Below are 12,420 nucleotides of genomic sequence, written 5' to 3' on the forward strand. Positions count from 1 at the left end.
ACCATTCCATGGCTCTAGCTGGTTCCAAGGGCCATTATAGAAGGTTATCCAACACTCATTCGTAGGTTTAGGTTTATGACGTGTCTTTCGATTATTGCAAGTTCAAAACCAGAAATATCTATGTTTTTCCCGAATTCTGATTTTGGGCCATCATATATTCGGGAGTTCATTAAAATGACTTATCCTCCGAATATGACAGGTTCAAAACCAACCATGCCAAGGCTCTAGGTGGTCCCAAGGGCCACTATAGAAGTTTATCCAACACTCATTCGGAGGTTTAGGTTTATGACATCTCTTCCGATTATTGCAAGTTCAAAACCAGAAAAATCTATGTTTTTCCCGAATTCTGATTTTTGGGCCATTGTCCATTCGGGAGTTTATTGAAATCACATATCTTACGAATATGACAAGTTCAAAACCAACCATGCCATGGCTCTAGGTGATTCCAAGGGACATTATAGAAGGTTAGCCAACACTCATTCAGAGGTTTATGTTTATGACGTATCTTCCGATTATTGCAAGTTTAAAACCAGAAAAATCTCCGTTTTTCCCAAATTCTGATTTTTGGGCCATCGTATATTCGGGAGTTCATGAAAATGACTTATCCTCCGAATATGACAAGTTCAAAACCAACCATAAAAATCTTTTTTTTTCCCAAATTCTGATTTTTGGGCCATCGTATATTCGGGAGTTTATTGAAATCAGATATCTTGCGAGTATGGCAAGTTCAAAACCAACCATGCCATGGCTCTAGGTGGTTCCAAGGGGCATTATAGAAGGTTTAGGTTTATGACGTATCTTCCGATTATTGCAAGTTCAAAACCAGAAAAATCTATGTTTTTCCCGAATTCTGATTTTTGGGTCATCGTATATTCGGGAGTTTATTTAAATCACATATCTTCCGAATATGACAAGTTAAAAACCAACCATTCCATGGCTCTATATGGTTCCAAGGGCCATTATAGAAGTTTAGCCAACACTCATTCGGAGGTTTAGGTTTATGACGTATCTTCCGATTATTGCAAGTTCAAACCCATAAAAATCTTTGTTTTTCTGAAATTCTGATTTTCGGGCCATCGTATATTCGGGAGTTTATTGGAATCACATATCTTCCGAATATGACAAGTTAAAAACCAACCATGCCATGGCTCTAGCTGGTTCCAAGGGCCATTATAGAAGGTTAGCCAACACTCCTTTGGAGGTTTAGGTTAATGACGTATCTTCCGATTATTGCAAGTTCAAAACCAGAAAAATCTCCGTTTTTCCCAAATTCTGATTTTTAGGCCCTCGTATATTCGGGAGTTCATGAAAATGACTTATCCTCCGAATATGACAAGTTCAAAATCAACCATGTCATGGCTCTAGGTGGTTCCAAGGGCCATTATAGAAGGTTAGCCAACATACATTCGGAGGTTTAGGTTTATGACGTATCTTCCGATTATTGCAAGTTTAAAACTAGAAAAATCTCTGTTTTTCTCAAATTCTGATTTTTGGGCCATCGTATATTCGGGAGTTCATAAAAATGACTTATCCTCCGAATATGACAAGTTCAAAAACAACCAACCATGCCATGGCTCTAGGTGGTTCCGAGGGACATTATAGAAGGTTAGCCAACACTCATTCAGAGGTTTAGGTTTATGACGTATCTTCCGATTATTGCAAGTTCAAAACCAGAAAAATCTCAGTTTTTCCCAAATTCTGATTTTTGGGCCATCGTATATTCGGGAGTTTATTGAAATCACATCTTTTCCGAATATGACAAGTTCATAAGCAACCATGCCATGGCACTAGGTGATTCCAAGGGCCATTATAGAAGGTTAGCCAACACACACTCGGAGGTTTAGGTTTATGACGTATCTTCCGATTATTGCAAGTTCAAAACCATAAAAATCTTTGTTTTTCCCAAATTCTGATTTTTGGTCCATCGTATATTCGGGAGTTCATGAAAATGACTTATCCTCCGATTATGACAAGTTCAAAACCAACCATTCCATGGCTCTGGGTGGTTCCAAGGGCCATTACAGAAGTTTAGCCAACACTCATTCGTAGGTTTAGGTTTATGACGTATCTTCCGATTATTGCAAGTTCAAAACCAGAAAAATCTATGTTTTTCCCGAATTCTGATTTTTGGGCCATCGTATATTCGGGAGTTTATTGAAATCACATATCTTTCGAATATGACAAGTTCAAAACCAACCATACCATGGCTCTAGGTGTTTCCAAGGGCCATTATAGAAGGTTAGCCAACACTCATTCGGAGGTTTAGGTTTATGGCGTATCTTCCGATTATTGCAAGTTCAAAACCTGAAAAATCTCTGTTTTTCCAAAATTCGGATTTTTGGGCCATCGTATATTCGGGAGTTTATTGAAATCACATATCTTCCGAACATAACAAGTTCAAAACCAACCATTCCATGGCTCTAGGTGGGTCCAAGTGCCATTATAGAAGGTTAGCCAACATACATTCAGAAGTTTAGGTTTATGACGTATCTTCCGATTATTGCAAGTTCAAAACCATAAAAATCTCTGTTTTTCCCAAAAATGAAAAGAAATGAAACAAAAATCATTCTAATACTGCACCGACTACAATCGGAAGGCTTGTTAATATTTTGTCTACCGAATGCATTCGGAGGATAAAAATGTTATAATATCTTCTGATTATGTAAGGGAAATTTTTCCATTACGAACTACGCGAGATAAGGGCTGGCTACATTTTACGTTTGGGTGACCTTTTTTGTTTTATTGTTGGCCCCTAAATCCTCTTGAGTGGCCCCTAAAAATGCTAGGAAAATTAAAACCATGAAAAAAAGTTTGATAAGTAGAAAAAAGAAGAAGAGGGGGATATGAAATTAAAGGATATAGGTTTAGATTTAGTGTAAAGGTGAAGGACAACATAAACAATTTCTATTTTCAAGACACCCCTTAACACTCTTCAATAGATGGGAATAACAAAAGTGGCCCCTAATTCCTTTTGAGTGGCTCCTAAAAATGCTAGGATAAAAAGACCCATAAAGATATCAAAACTTGCCACGTTTACTGAAATCAAAATAGTATGATACTACTTTAATCAGGATTCAATTACCAGATGAAACACAAATCAAATAAAGATAAATGGATTCATTCCTTGAGGTTCCATAGTCAGGGCCGTGGACAGAACCCAACTTATTTCCACATTTGGCTCATACACGGTAAACCTTTTCAGTAATTATCAGGATGGAACTAGTTGAAAATCAGTGAAGAAACTAAACTGTTTCGTCTCCATATTTCTCTCTCTATCTCTCTTTTTCAATTTTGAGATGGGACTGGTTACCTAAAAATAATGAAAGTCTTGGGTAAATCACAATGGTTGATAATGGAGAGTTCACGATCTTTCCAGAAATTTTTAATGTTTCAGTTAGGTTCTTCCTTGTTTGATTCGACCCGATATAAAAACACAACTAATAGTGTATTCGTCTGCTTGATTCGTTTTCGCAGGAAAAGACTTTTGAGATTTTTCTTTATATGTGTAAGATGGATATGAGTTTTGCAATCTGATTGAGCTGATAACTAAACTAAAGATCAAAGTCGTGGTGAACATCCCCAAGGTTACCAACGAAACGGAACCTTCGTGTTCCATATTTATGATGGAAGGCAGGAAGACGAAGAATTCAAGGGTAAAGGATTTATGGTAGTTGTAGAGAACGATTGAACCCCCACGGTTACTGGTTCGTCTCCCTAAAACTTAAGGCACACGTGAAGAAAAGGGGTTTAGTCTGGAAAACCACGGTCATGGATTTATCTTTCCCAAGAACAAATCCCAACCACTCTTTACATAGGAAAAGTTATCCAAACTATGCTATGATAAATAAAAAATTAATGGAAAAGATAAAAATGGTTTGGGATGACGTTAGATTATCTTGCTCATTCTCTACATCCATACAAAATATAATAGGTAGTGTTTTTTTATTTTGCATTTGTGTATGTTAATAGTTTACCATCATTAATTAGTGCACTACAATCAAATGGTTGCTTAAGTGTCTTGAATTTTAACGTAAATAACTCAAATCATCAAGCATTGTTGACATAGCCTTATTCCATTGTGTATGTTTTTGACATGTGTGATAGAAATGTTATGATTTTGGAACCTTATTTATTGTTTGCGTATTTAAAAGTTTTGTGGTTATGCTAGTTTCTTTGCTAAATATTCAAAGTATTCTTTTCCTTTTTTCCGTATCCAGAAAGAGATCTGGCTCTACATGAAGGTACTTGCTAAATGGATGCACAATCTGTTATGTAGTCGAGAAAATGAAAACTAAAACAAATCATATCCCAATGAAAAATATACATGTTTATATTTATATGATTCAATATTATCGTTGATTTTAATTAAACTTTATTTATTTGAAGTTATTTTTATTGAAGTTTATGTACTCCCTTTGTACCACATATATATAGACGGAGGGGGTAAATTCTCTTCGATTAAGAAAACTGCTTTGAATTCCTCATTTTTCATACCTTTTCTTATTTTACCCTTTGTACTATTTGCTAACACAATTTTTCATACACAATAAATGAGGGTATTTAGGAGAAAATTCATGTTGGAAATAGGACTCCGCCTATCTAGTGGGACAAATGAAAATCAAAATTCCTCCTATATAATAGGTACGAAGGGAGTATATTATAGTATGATGGTAAGTTGGCTATATATTATTTTGGTTTTTATCTGTTCTTTAGTACTTACTTTTGGATTTTTTGTTTCATTGATTTTTTTGGGTCTTTGGTTACCAACCACCTAGAATAGGTTTTTTCGGTTTTGGGTTTTTGGGTTGCTGGATTTTTCGGTCTCTGTTTTTGTGAGGTTTTTATGTCAGTTTGGACGGTTCACTAACCATGGCCAATCCTAGATGCACGAAATAAAATATGGCTGAATACAGAGTTACGCATCCTTTGTGGTGGCTACATAATTCGTTATATGTATTTTTTTTTTGTTGGAATGTTATATTTTAAATATATATATATTTTAAATATATATATATATCGTTTAATGGATGCGTGAACCAAAACATGGCTATATAATATGTTATGCATTTTTTCAGGTGTCTGCATATTGTGTTACGCATCTTTATGGTGGCTGCAGAATGAATATGTAATCATTTTTCCAAATTTTTACCTAAAAGAACCGGAGCAGGCCACATCGTAGAAGTATGTGGCTCTTCTTCTTTTTTTGCCACGTCTTGAAAATCTCTAGTTTTTTTTTTGCTTTTAAGGAGATTTGGAGGGGGCTAGTTTTTAGAAGAAAAGTAGTTTTCATGCTTTTTGGGGAGAAAAAGTAGGATATGTTTTTAGTTAAAACTAATTTTTCATTACAAAAAACTTACATTTGATATTGTCGTTTGTACTAAACTTACATTTGATATTGTTGTTTGTATTCAGTTGTGCAGATTCTTTTAAAAGCTTCCGAATGAGATAAACTTTGTAAAATTCCAAGGTACAATTTCAAGATATGCTATGTTCTAGTTTGCTTGCCAAGTATGCTCCTAAAAAAAATAGGAGGCATGCCGAGATATGCACACGTTTTTCATAATTTCAAACAATTATTGGGTGTTACCGAAACTGGAAAATATTTTAGGCCTCACATCAAGAAAAATATACTTTTTGGGCCTGAACCTAGTTTTCCCTAAATTTTAGAATGATTTTTTGGGCACTACTCAAAAATGAAGGGGGACTACTCTTCATTTTTTGGGTGGATATTTGAAGTAATTTTGAGTCACCCCTTATCTAAATTTTTTTAATACCAAACTTGCCCTTGGTAATAAAATTAGTTAGTGTATTGATTAATGAGTTAATTAATGATTAGTGAGATTAAATTAATAATTTGATTTTTTTTCAATAGATGAATTATTGAGAGGGAGAAGAAGAAGATGAAAATGATAATGAAAATGAGGGTTTACAGTTAAATTTTTTTATTTAAGAGCCACAACAAGAGTATGATGTTTTGGGTACTCACGGATACTTCAAATTTAGTTAATGGTGCTTGGATTGGCCAAAACATTCCTAAAAATGAACAATTTACAAATTGATTTTGGTTTGGTTAACAAAGTTCGACTACGACATTTGAAGAACAGGTAGTCGAACTCATCTGAAAGTGTAGTTCCGCTAATGTTTCTAAAAACACAGGTAGCCGAACTCAGCTTTAATGGAGTTTTTTCTTTCAGAGAAAAGTTCGGTTAGGAGAAAAAAATCGCGACGTAACCGAACTAAAAGTTCGGCTGGGAAAATAAAATGAAAAAGTTTGCGACGTAACCGAACTCAATATATAGGTTTTCAAAGAAAAGTTCGGTTAGGAGAAAAAAATTGCGACGTAACCGAACTTTTCACTGAAAGAAAAACCTCCATTAAAGTTGAGTTCGGCTAGTTTTTCAGATAATTCCTAGTCGAACTTCTCTCCGCAACTTCCATTTTCAACTCATTTTGATGATTATTTCTCATTTTTTTTCAACCAAAAACGAATGACAATTAATGGATTTATTATAATTTTGATCTTGTTTTATTAATAATTTAAATTAAGTTATATATAGAGGTGGCCGTGGTGGTGGTTCGAGGTGGTCGGTGGTGGTGAGCGGCGGTGGTGATATATATAGGTGGTATGATGGGAGGAGGTGGTCAAATATATATAGGTTAACGGCAGGTTAGTCATTTCCACACTTTAGGACATCCCTTACAATTATAGGGTAGATAATTTATCACTTATTAGTCCCCCATCATTTTTGAGTAGTGCCCAAATCATTCAAATTTTAATGGATTCCACGTCAGTTGGGATTTAAAGAACCCGAAGATTGGTGGGCCGTATACATTATGGCTAAAAGTAGAACTATGATTTTGGGCATACTCAAACCTTTCTAGGCATATTGAATAAAGACAAAAAAGGTTGTGAAATAGCAAATTCAGATAACCCCTTGACCCAAATTTTTTTTAATGATAAATCTTCCCTTTATGTATTAGTTTTAGTAATATTGATTAGTGATTAAATATTTTATTTAATGATTAAGATAATTTTCAGAATTATAAAGGTTGTTTAGATGAAAAATTTTGGAGAAAAAAAATCAAAGTTTTTATTGAGAAGGAGGGAAAGAGAAGGAGAAAGTGAGAAAATTTTAATTCTTGATTCAATGGAGGATGAGGAGGGTCATAATTCATCTAGAAAACCTAGGAAAATACACATCAACTACACCAATGATTCCCAAATGGATGATTTCTTAGATTATGAGAATGATTTTACACCCACTAAAACTCAAGCTCAAACTCAAGATGATGATTTTTATGAGCCAAATCCTGATGATGAAGACATTGATGAGGAACCCAATGCTTTTGATACACAGGTACACTTCTATTCTATGCTTAATCTCACTTCTATAGCTCTTAAATATCAAAAGTTAGGTTTTTTGGATCATGGTTCGGCGAAACAGGTTGAGGTTCGGCTCACATCTATGAGCCGAATCTACCAATTGATGAACGGTTCGGCTTATATGAAAGTTTCATAAGAAGCCGAACAACATCCTGAATAGCCCATATTGAGAACATCGTATAAGCCGAAACCTTTAAATTGGTTCGGCACATACTATGATTATCGTATGAGCCGAATAATTCTATTATTTTTCCTTTCAAGTATTTAGACCTTGTGATATTCTTTGTAGATCGTACCCATGGAACATCAACCTGATCCAGTAGACATAATTCACGAGGATACCAAGGATCACTTCCAAAATGATTTGGTATGTAAGAACCTTTTGTTTAACTTAATGTTGTTGGAATGTTTTCGGAATATTCCAAAGTTTTGGAATGAACCTTTCTAATTACTTGTTTTGGAATGAACGCAGAGATGGAAAACTAAACCCGAAGTTCTGGATTGGCTTGAGGAACACGCGATGAAGATAAATTGTGTACTAGTTAAAGGACAACAAAGCCGATGGAATCGGTTTGAAATGATTTGTGAGCGTAGTGGAACCGGCGCTAGCAAGGTTAAAAAGGGTAATGTATATGTTGGGAAGACCGGGAGAAAGAATAGGACGAAGACGAAGAAAAGAAATTTCCCTTTCAAGATCGTTTTCAACCTCAAGAATAAGTACTTGAACAAAGAAGATCAATATTGGATAATAAATAAAGATATGGATTGTCGTCATAACCACACACGTCCCAAAGACCTGCACGGACATGCGAAAGTAGCGCGACCCAAACCCGGTGAGATGCTAGAAGTGGATAAAATGACACGAGCACGTTTTCCACCGTCTAGGATTCTTAGTAAATTGAAGGCGGACAACAAGAATAACAAGTCGACTATGTAAACTATCGACAATGCAAGACAAAAGATTAGAAGATTCGATTTGCAAGGTAGGATGGTGATGCAACAAGTAATGTGGTTAAGGGTGAAGAATAACTACGCTTGCCAAAATAAGTTGGATGAGTTCGGTCAAGTCACACACCTTTTCCTTGCCCCCCCGGAATGCGTCTAATTGGATCTATGCTTCCCACAAGTTATTATATTGGATTGCACGTACAAGACTAATAAATATGATATGCCTTTGATGAACATTGTGGGGCATACTTCGACAAAGGCATTCACCGTGGCTTTTTGTTTCTTGAAAAACGAGAAGAAAGAGAGTTATGTTTGGGCGTCAGAACAATTGAAGTTAATCTTCCGGGAGGGTGCTCTTCCTAAAGTGTTCGTTTCAGATCAAGATTCATCGTTGATGTATGGTGTTAAGAAGGTATTTCCGGATGTATTCAATTTTCTTTATACGTTTCACATATGGTGTAATGTGAGGAAAAAATGCCAATCGAAAATTCAACCACTTAAGTTGAAGGAATTAGAAAATATTGCTAAAATCCAACCGGAGGAGACACGAGTAAAGAAAAAGAAGGAATTCTTGAAAGAATATGAACATAATGAGAAGTTGTGGGATTCTTTGCAAGGCGAATGGGAATCTTTGGCATGGTCAATCACCAAAGATGTCTACGAAGAAAATTTTAAAATGCTTATTAAGCATTGGAAGACCGTCTACCCCGATGTCATTACTTACTTGGTCAAAGATGTTTTGGAACCTAAAAAAGAAAGGTTCGTGTTTTGTTTCACAAATCGGCACAAACACTTCGATAACCAAGCCACAAGTATGGTAGAGTCGGCTCATTATCGGTTAAAGAAGAACCTTTTTGGATGTGTTGACACTTTTGTCACGGTTTTTGCAATTGATGAATATTTCAAAAGTGATGTTGTGAGAATTAAAGCCGCCTTCGAGCATAACCTTATGTTCAGACACAAGAATTATGGTAGTAAATGGCTACGGGAATTAACTTATAGAGTCTCACATCTATGCATCGACTTGTTGATGGAAGAAGTGGATTTGATTAAGACATTAGGCGCCAACTTGGAGGAAGAGTGTGTTGGTAAAATGAAGACATCTATGGGACTTTCATGCCGCCACGACCTACTTCGGTACAAGGATGGTATCATACCATTTGAGGATATTGATCATTTTTGGAAACAATTAAGCTTCGATCCTCTCCCAACCGAAGACGACGAAGATGATCTAGAGATATAGGACACGACAAATGGCAAAAAGTTGGCGGAGATGTATAGGAACATGGGCCGAGGTCAAAAGAAATTCCTATGGGACAACATGATGCCGGTCATGTATCCTTTCACCCAAGAAAATATTTTGGAGCTGGAGAAGAGTGAACCGAAAGGTAGGAAGAGTAAGAAAATGAATAATTTTCAAACTAGACAAGCCAACAAGGAACTATTGGGTAATAAGAGGGATCCATCAGGCATTGACTACCATGATGCAAGGATTTAAAAGGCAAAAAAGGAAATTGAGAAGTTGATGAAGGAGGAAGAAGTCAAAGTTCCAAAAAAACGAGGTCGTCCAAGTATTCAAAAAGCCGAAACAAGTAACAAAGAGGTGAATAATAATGATTGTTCGGCACAAGAAAAGGATAGTAAAGAGGATGTCAAGAGGAAGGCTAAGATGTATCCTTCACAAACTAAGATAAAGGAGAAAAGGACCGTACATGAAATTGGTAGGATGAGAGGACCTAGAAGAGATAAGTTCGGTAAGTATTTGAGGCCTATCAATTTTATATACGATAACTACTTGGAATATCTATCGCCAATAATTCATGAGCATATTATAGCAATGAACGACATGCAAGGTGATGGAAATTGTGGATATCACGTCAGGGCAGAACAACTTGGTCCTTTTAAGGAAGAGAACAATCTTGTGCCCCCTGAAAACGAAGTTAACTATATTCGGCAACGAATGTTACAAACCCTACGTAAAAACAAAGATTTCTATACGACAATGATGAGAACAGGTGCAAGAGGAAATGCAGGGGTGGCAGCGGAGTACATTGCATTCGAACGACGTTTGCATGGGGATTTTATCATTACTGAAGAACATTAGATGGCAATACCCATTTGGGTTTTTAATAGCGGAGACATTCGATTACGTCGTACATTGTTTCTCATGGACGGGTAGTAGCTTTACTTACGCGCCTCCAACAAAACCTTTCAATGAAGGTGTAAAGGATAGAAGACTTGTTCTTGGATTTGTTCAAAATTGTCATTTTATCGGCCTCAAACTTAGACCCGCTTGCCCATTACCACCCTTGATGAGTGCAGCCTTTTGGCCTAGATTTGAAAATAATTTTGCGATGGATTGGTGTGAAAATTATGCGACGGAAATGGATCTTTGGATATCTTTGAATGTGCATCCTCCAAGTGGACACGTAATTATGTTTTCAAGTGATGAGGATGAAGATGATAAGCAAGAGGTCAGTGAAGATGATGAGAATGAGGTCAGTGAAGAGGATGAGAAAGAGGTCAGTGAAGAGGATGAGATTCGTTTAGGATCTCCATAAAAATGTTTCATGGATTTATCCGCGTATTTTGTGTCTTTTGATTTTCGTGTATGATGAGGATGATATTTTGACTAGAATTGCAATTACATGTACCCACCAAAAAGAAATACTTGAATGATTTACTTTTTGGTTATGGAACGTGTTGTTTTCTAGAAACTGGAACCATGAACACAGGAGATGGTTCGGCTTGTAACTTTAGTTCAAGGAAAGCCGAACCCGACAGAGTGATGAAAATCCAGAGTTTTTCTGTCAGGTTCGTCTTAGAGTATTATTTTGATGAAAGCCGAACCTGACAAAAAAAAACCAGAGTTTTTTTGTCAGATTCGGCTTATAATATTATTTCACTGCAAGCCGAACCTGGCCAAAAAAAAACAACCCTGAGTTACTCGGCTAGGTTCGGTTTGTATTATATTTTTTAAGAAATCCGAACAATGGATTTCAACATTCGGCGCATAACTGGAATTACAGGATAAGCCGAACCTTTCATGATTCATGAACACAAAAAATATTATATCATTCCAAATATACTTTTCAAATTCATAGAAAATGTGGATTACACACCCGTTACATAATAAAGTTACAATAAATTTCTAATCGAATTCTTCTAATATCCTAAACGGGTAATGAGAAACCTTCTAAGAATGTAGTAGTGATCTTTGTATTCGAAATTCTTTCCTTTCCATCTTCGCCATTCCTCTAGAGATCGATCTTCAATCTCAGAGTTTGTTTCACCCTTGAGACGATATGGACTCACAATCCGAACTAAATCTATAAAGTGTTTCACCATTTCTTTAATAGTTCCAATTCGGCAAAATAAGGCCGCACTATCCCGGTTGTGAGGATTACCCGTTTCGGTGCTGAAGGCTTCATGAATTCTAACCAAGTAGTACATACTCATCAATCCCTTCACTCGTCGTTCTTCATCCTTCTTTGGATAGTATGCTATGTAATTAGTGCAAAGAGACAAATCTTCTTCTAAAGTAAACTCATGAGTTGAGGGTGCCATTTTTTTTAGTATATTCCCCGAAGATTATGAAAAACCATGTATGCCTATATATAATACAGGTTACAACGGCTAATATTTCAAAAAAGGGTCGTTCACAGATTTTTGTGCAAAAATAGACAATGTTCGGCTCATAAGAAGGTTTGAACATAAGCCGAATCCGTTTATGTAACGGCTAGAATTTCAAATTTTGAAACTTCTTACAGATTCGGCTTATACGAGTTTGAAGATCTAAGCCAAACCTGAAGGACAAAGGATTCGGCGCGTAACTAACATTACAGGATACGCCGAACCAGAGTTAAAACATGAAATTCAAGGTGTCCATAACACAATCCCAGCACCATTAAAAACAAAATTCAGCACCTAAAACCAAAGGTGTTTGCAACACCATAAAAGTGTACTTAACACTTAAGAAAACATTAAAAGGAACTTGGAAACATAAAAGGTCATTTAACCACGACCCCTCTTCTTAGTTGCACGACCACCTCTTCTTCCATCTTGGTCTTCATCTTCCGACGCATCAT

This window comes from Papaver somniferum, chromosome 8 (genome assembly GCF_003573695.1).
Source record: "Papaver somniferum cultivar HN1 chromosome 8, ASM357369v1, whole genome shotgun sequence".
Classification (NCBI taxonomy): Eukaryota; Viridiplantae; Streptophyta; class Magnoliopsida; order Ranunculales; family Papaveraceae; genus Papaver; species Papaver somniferum.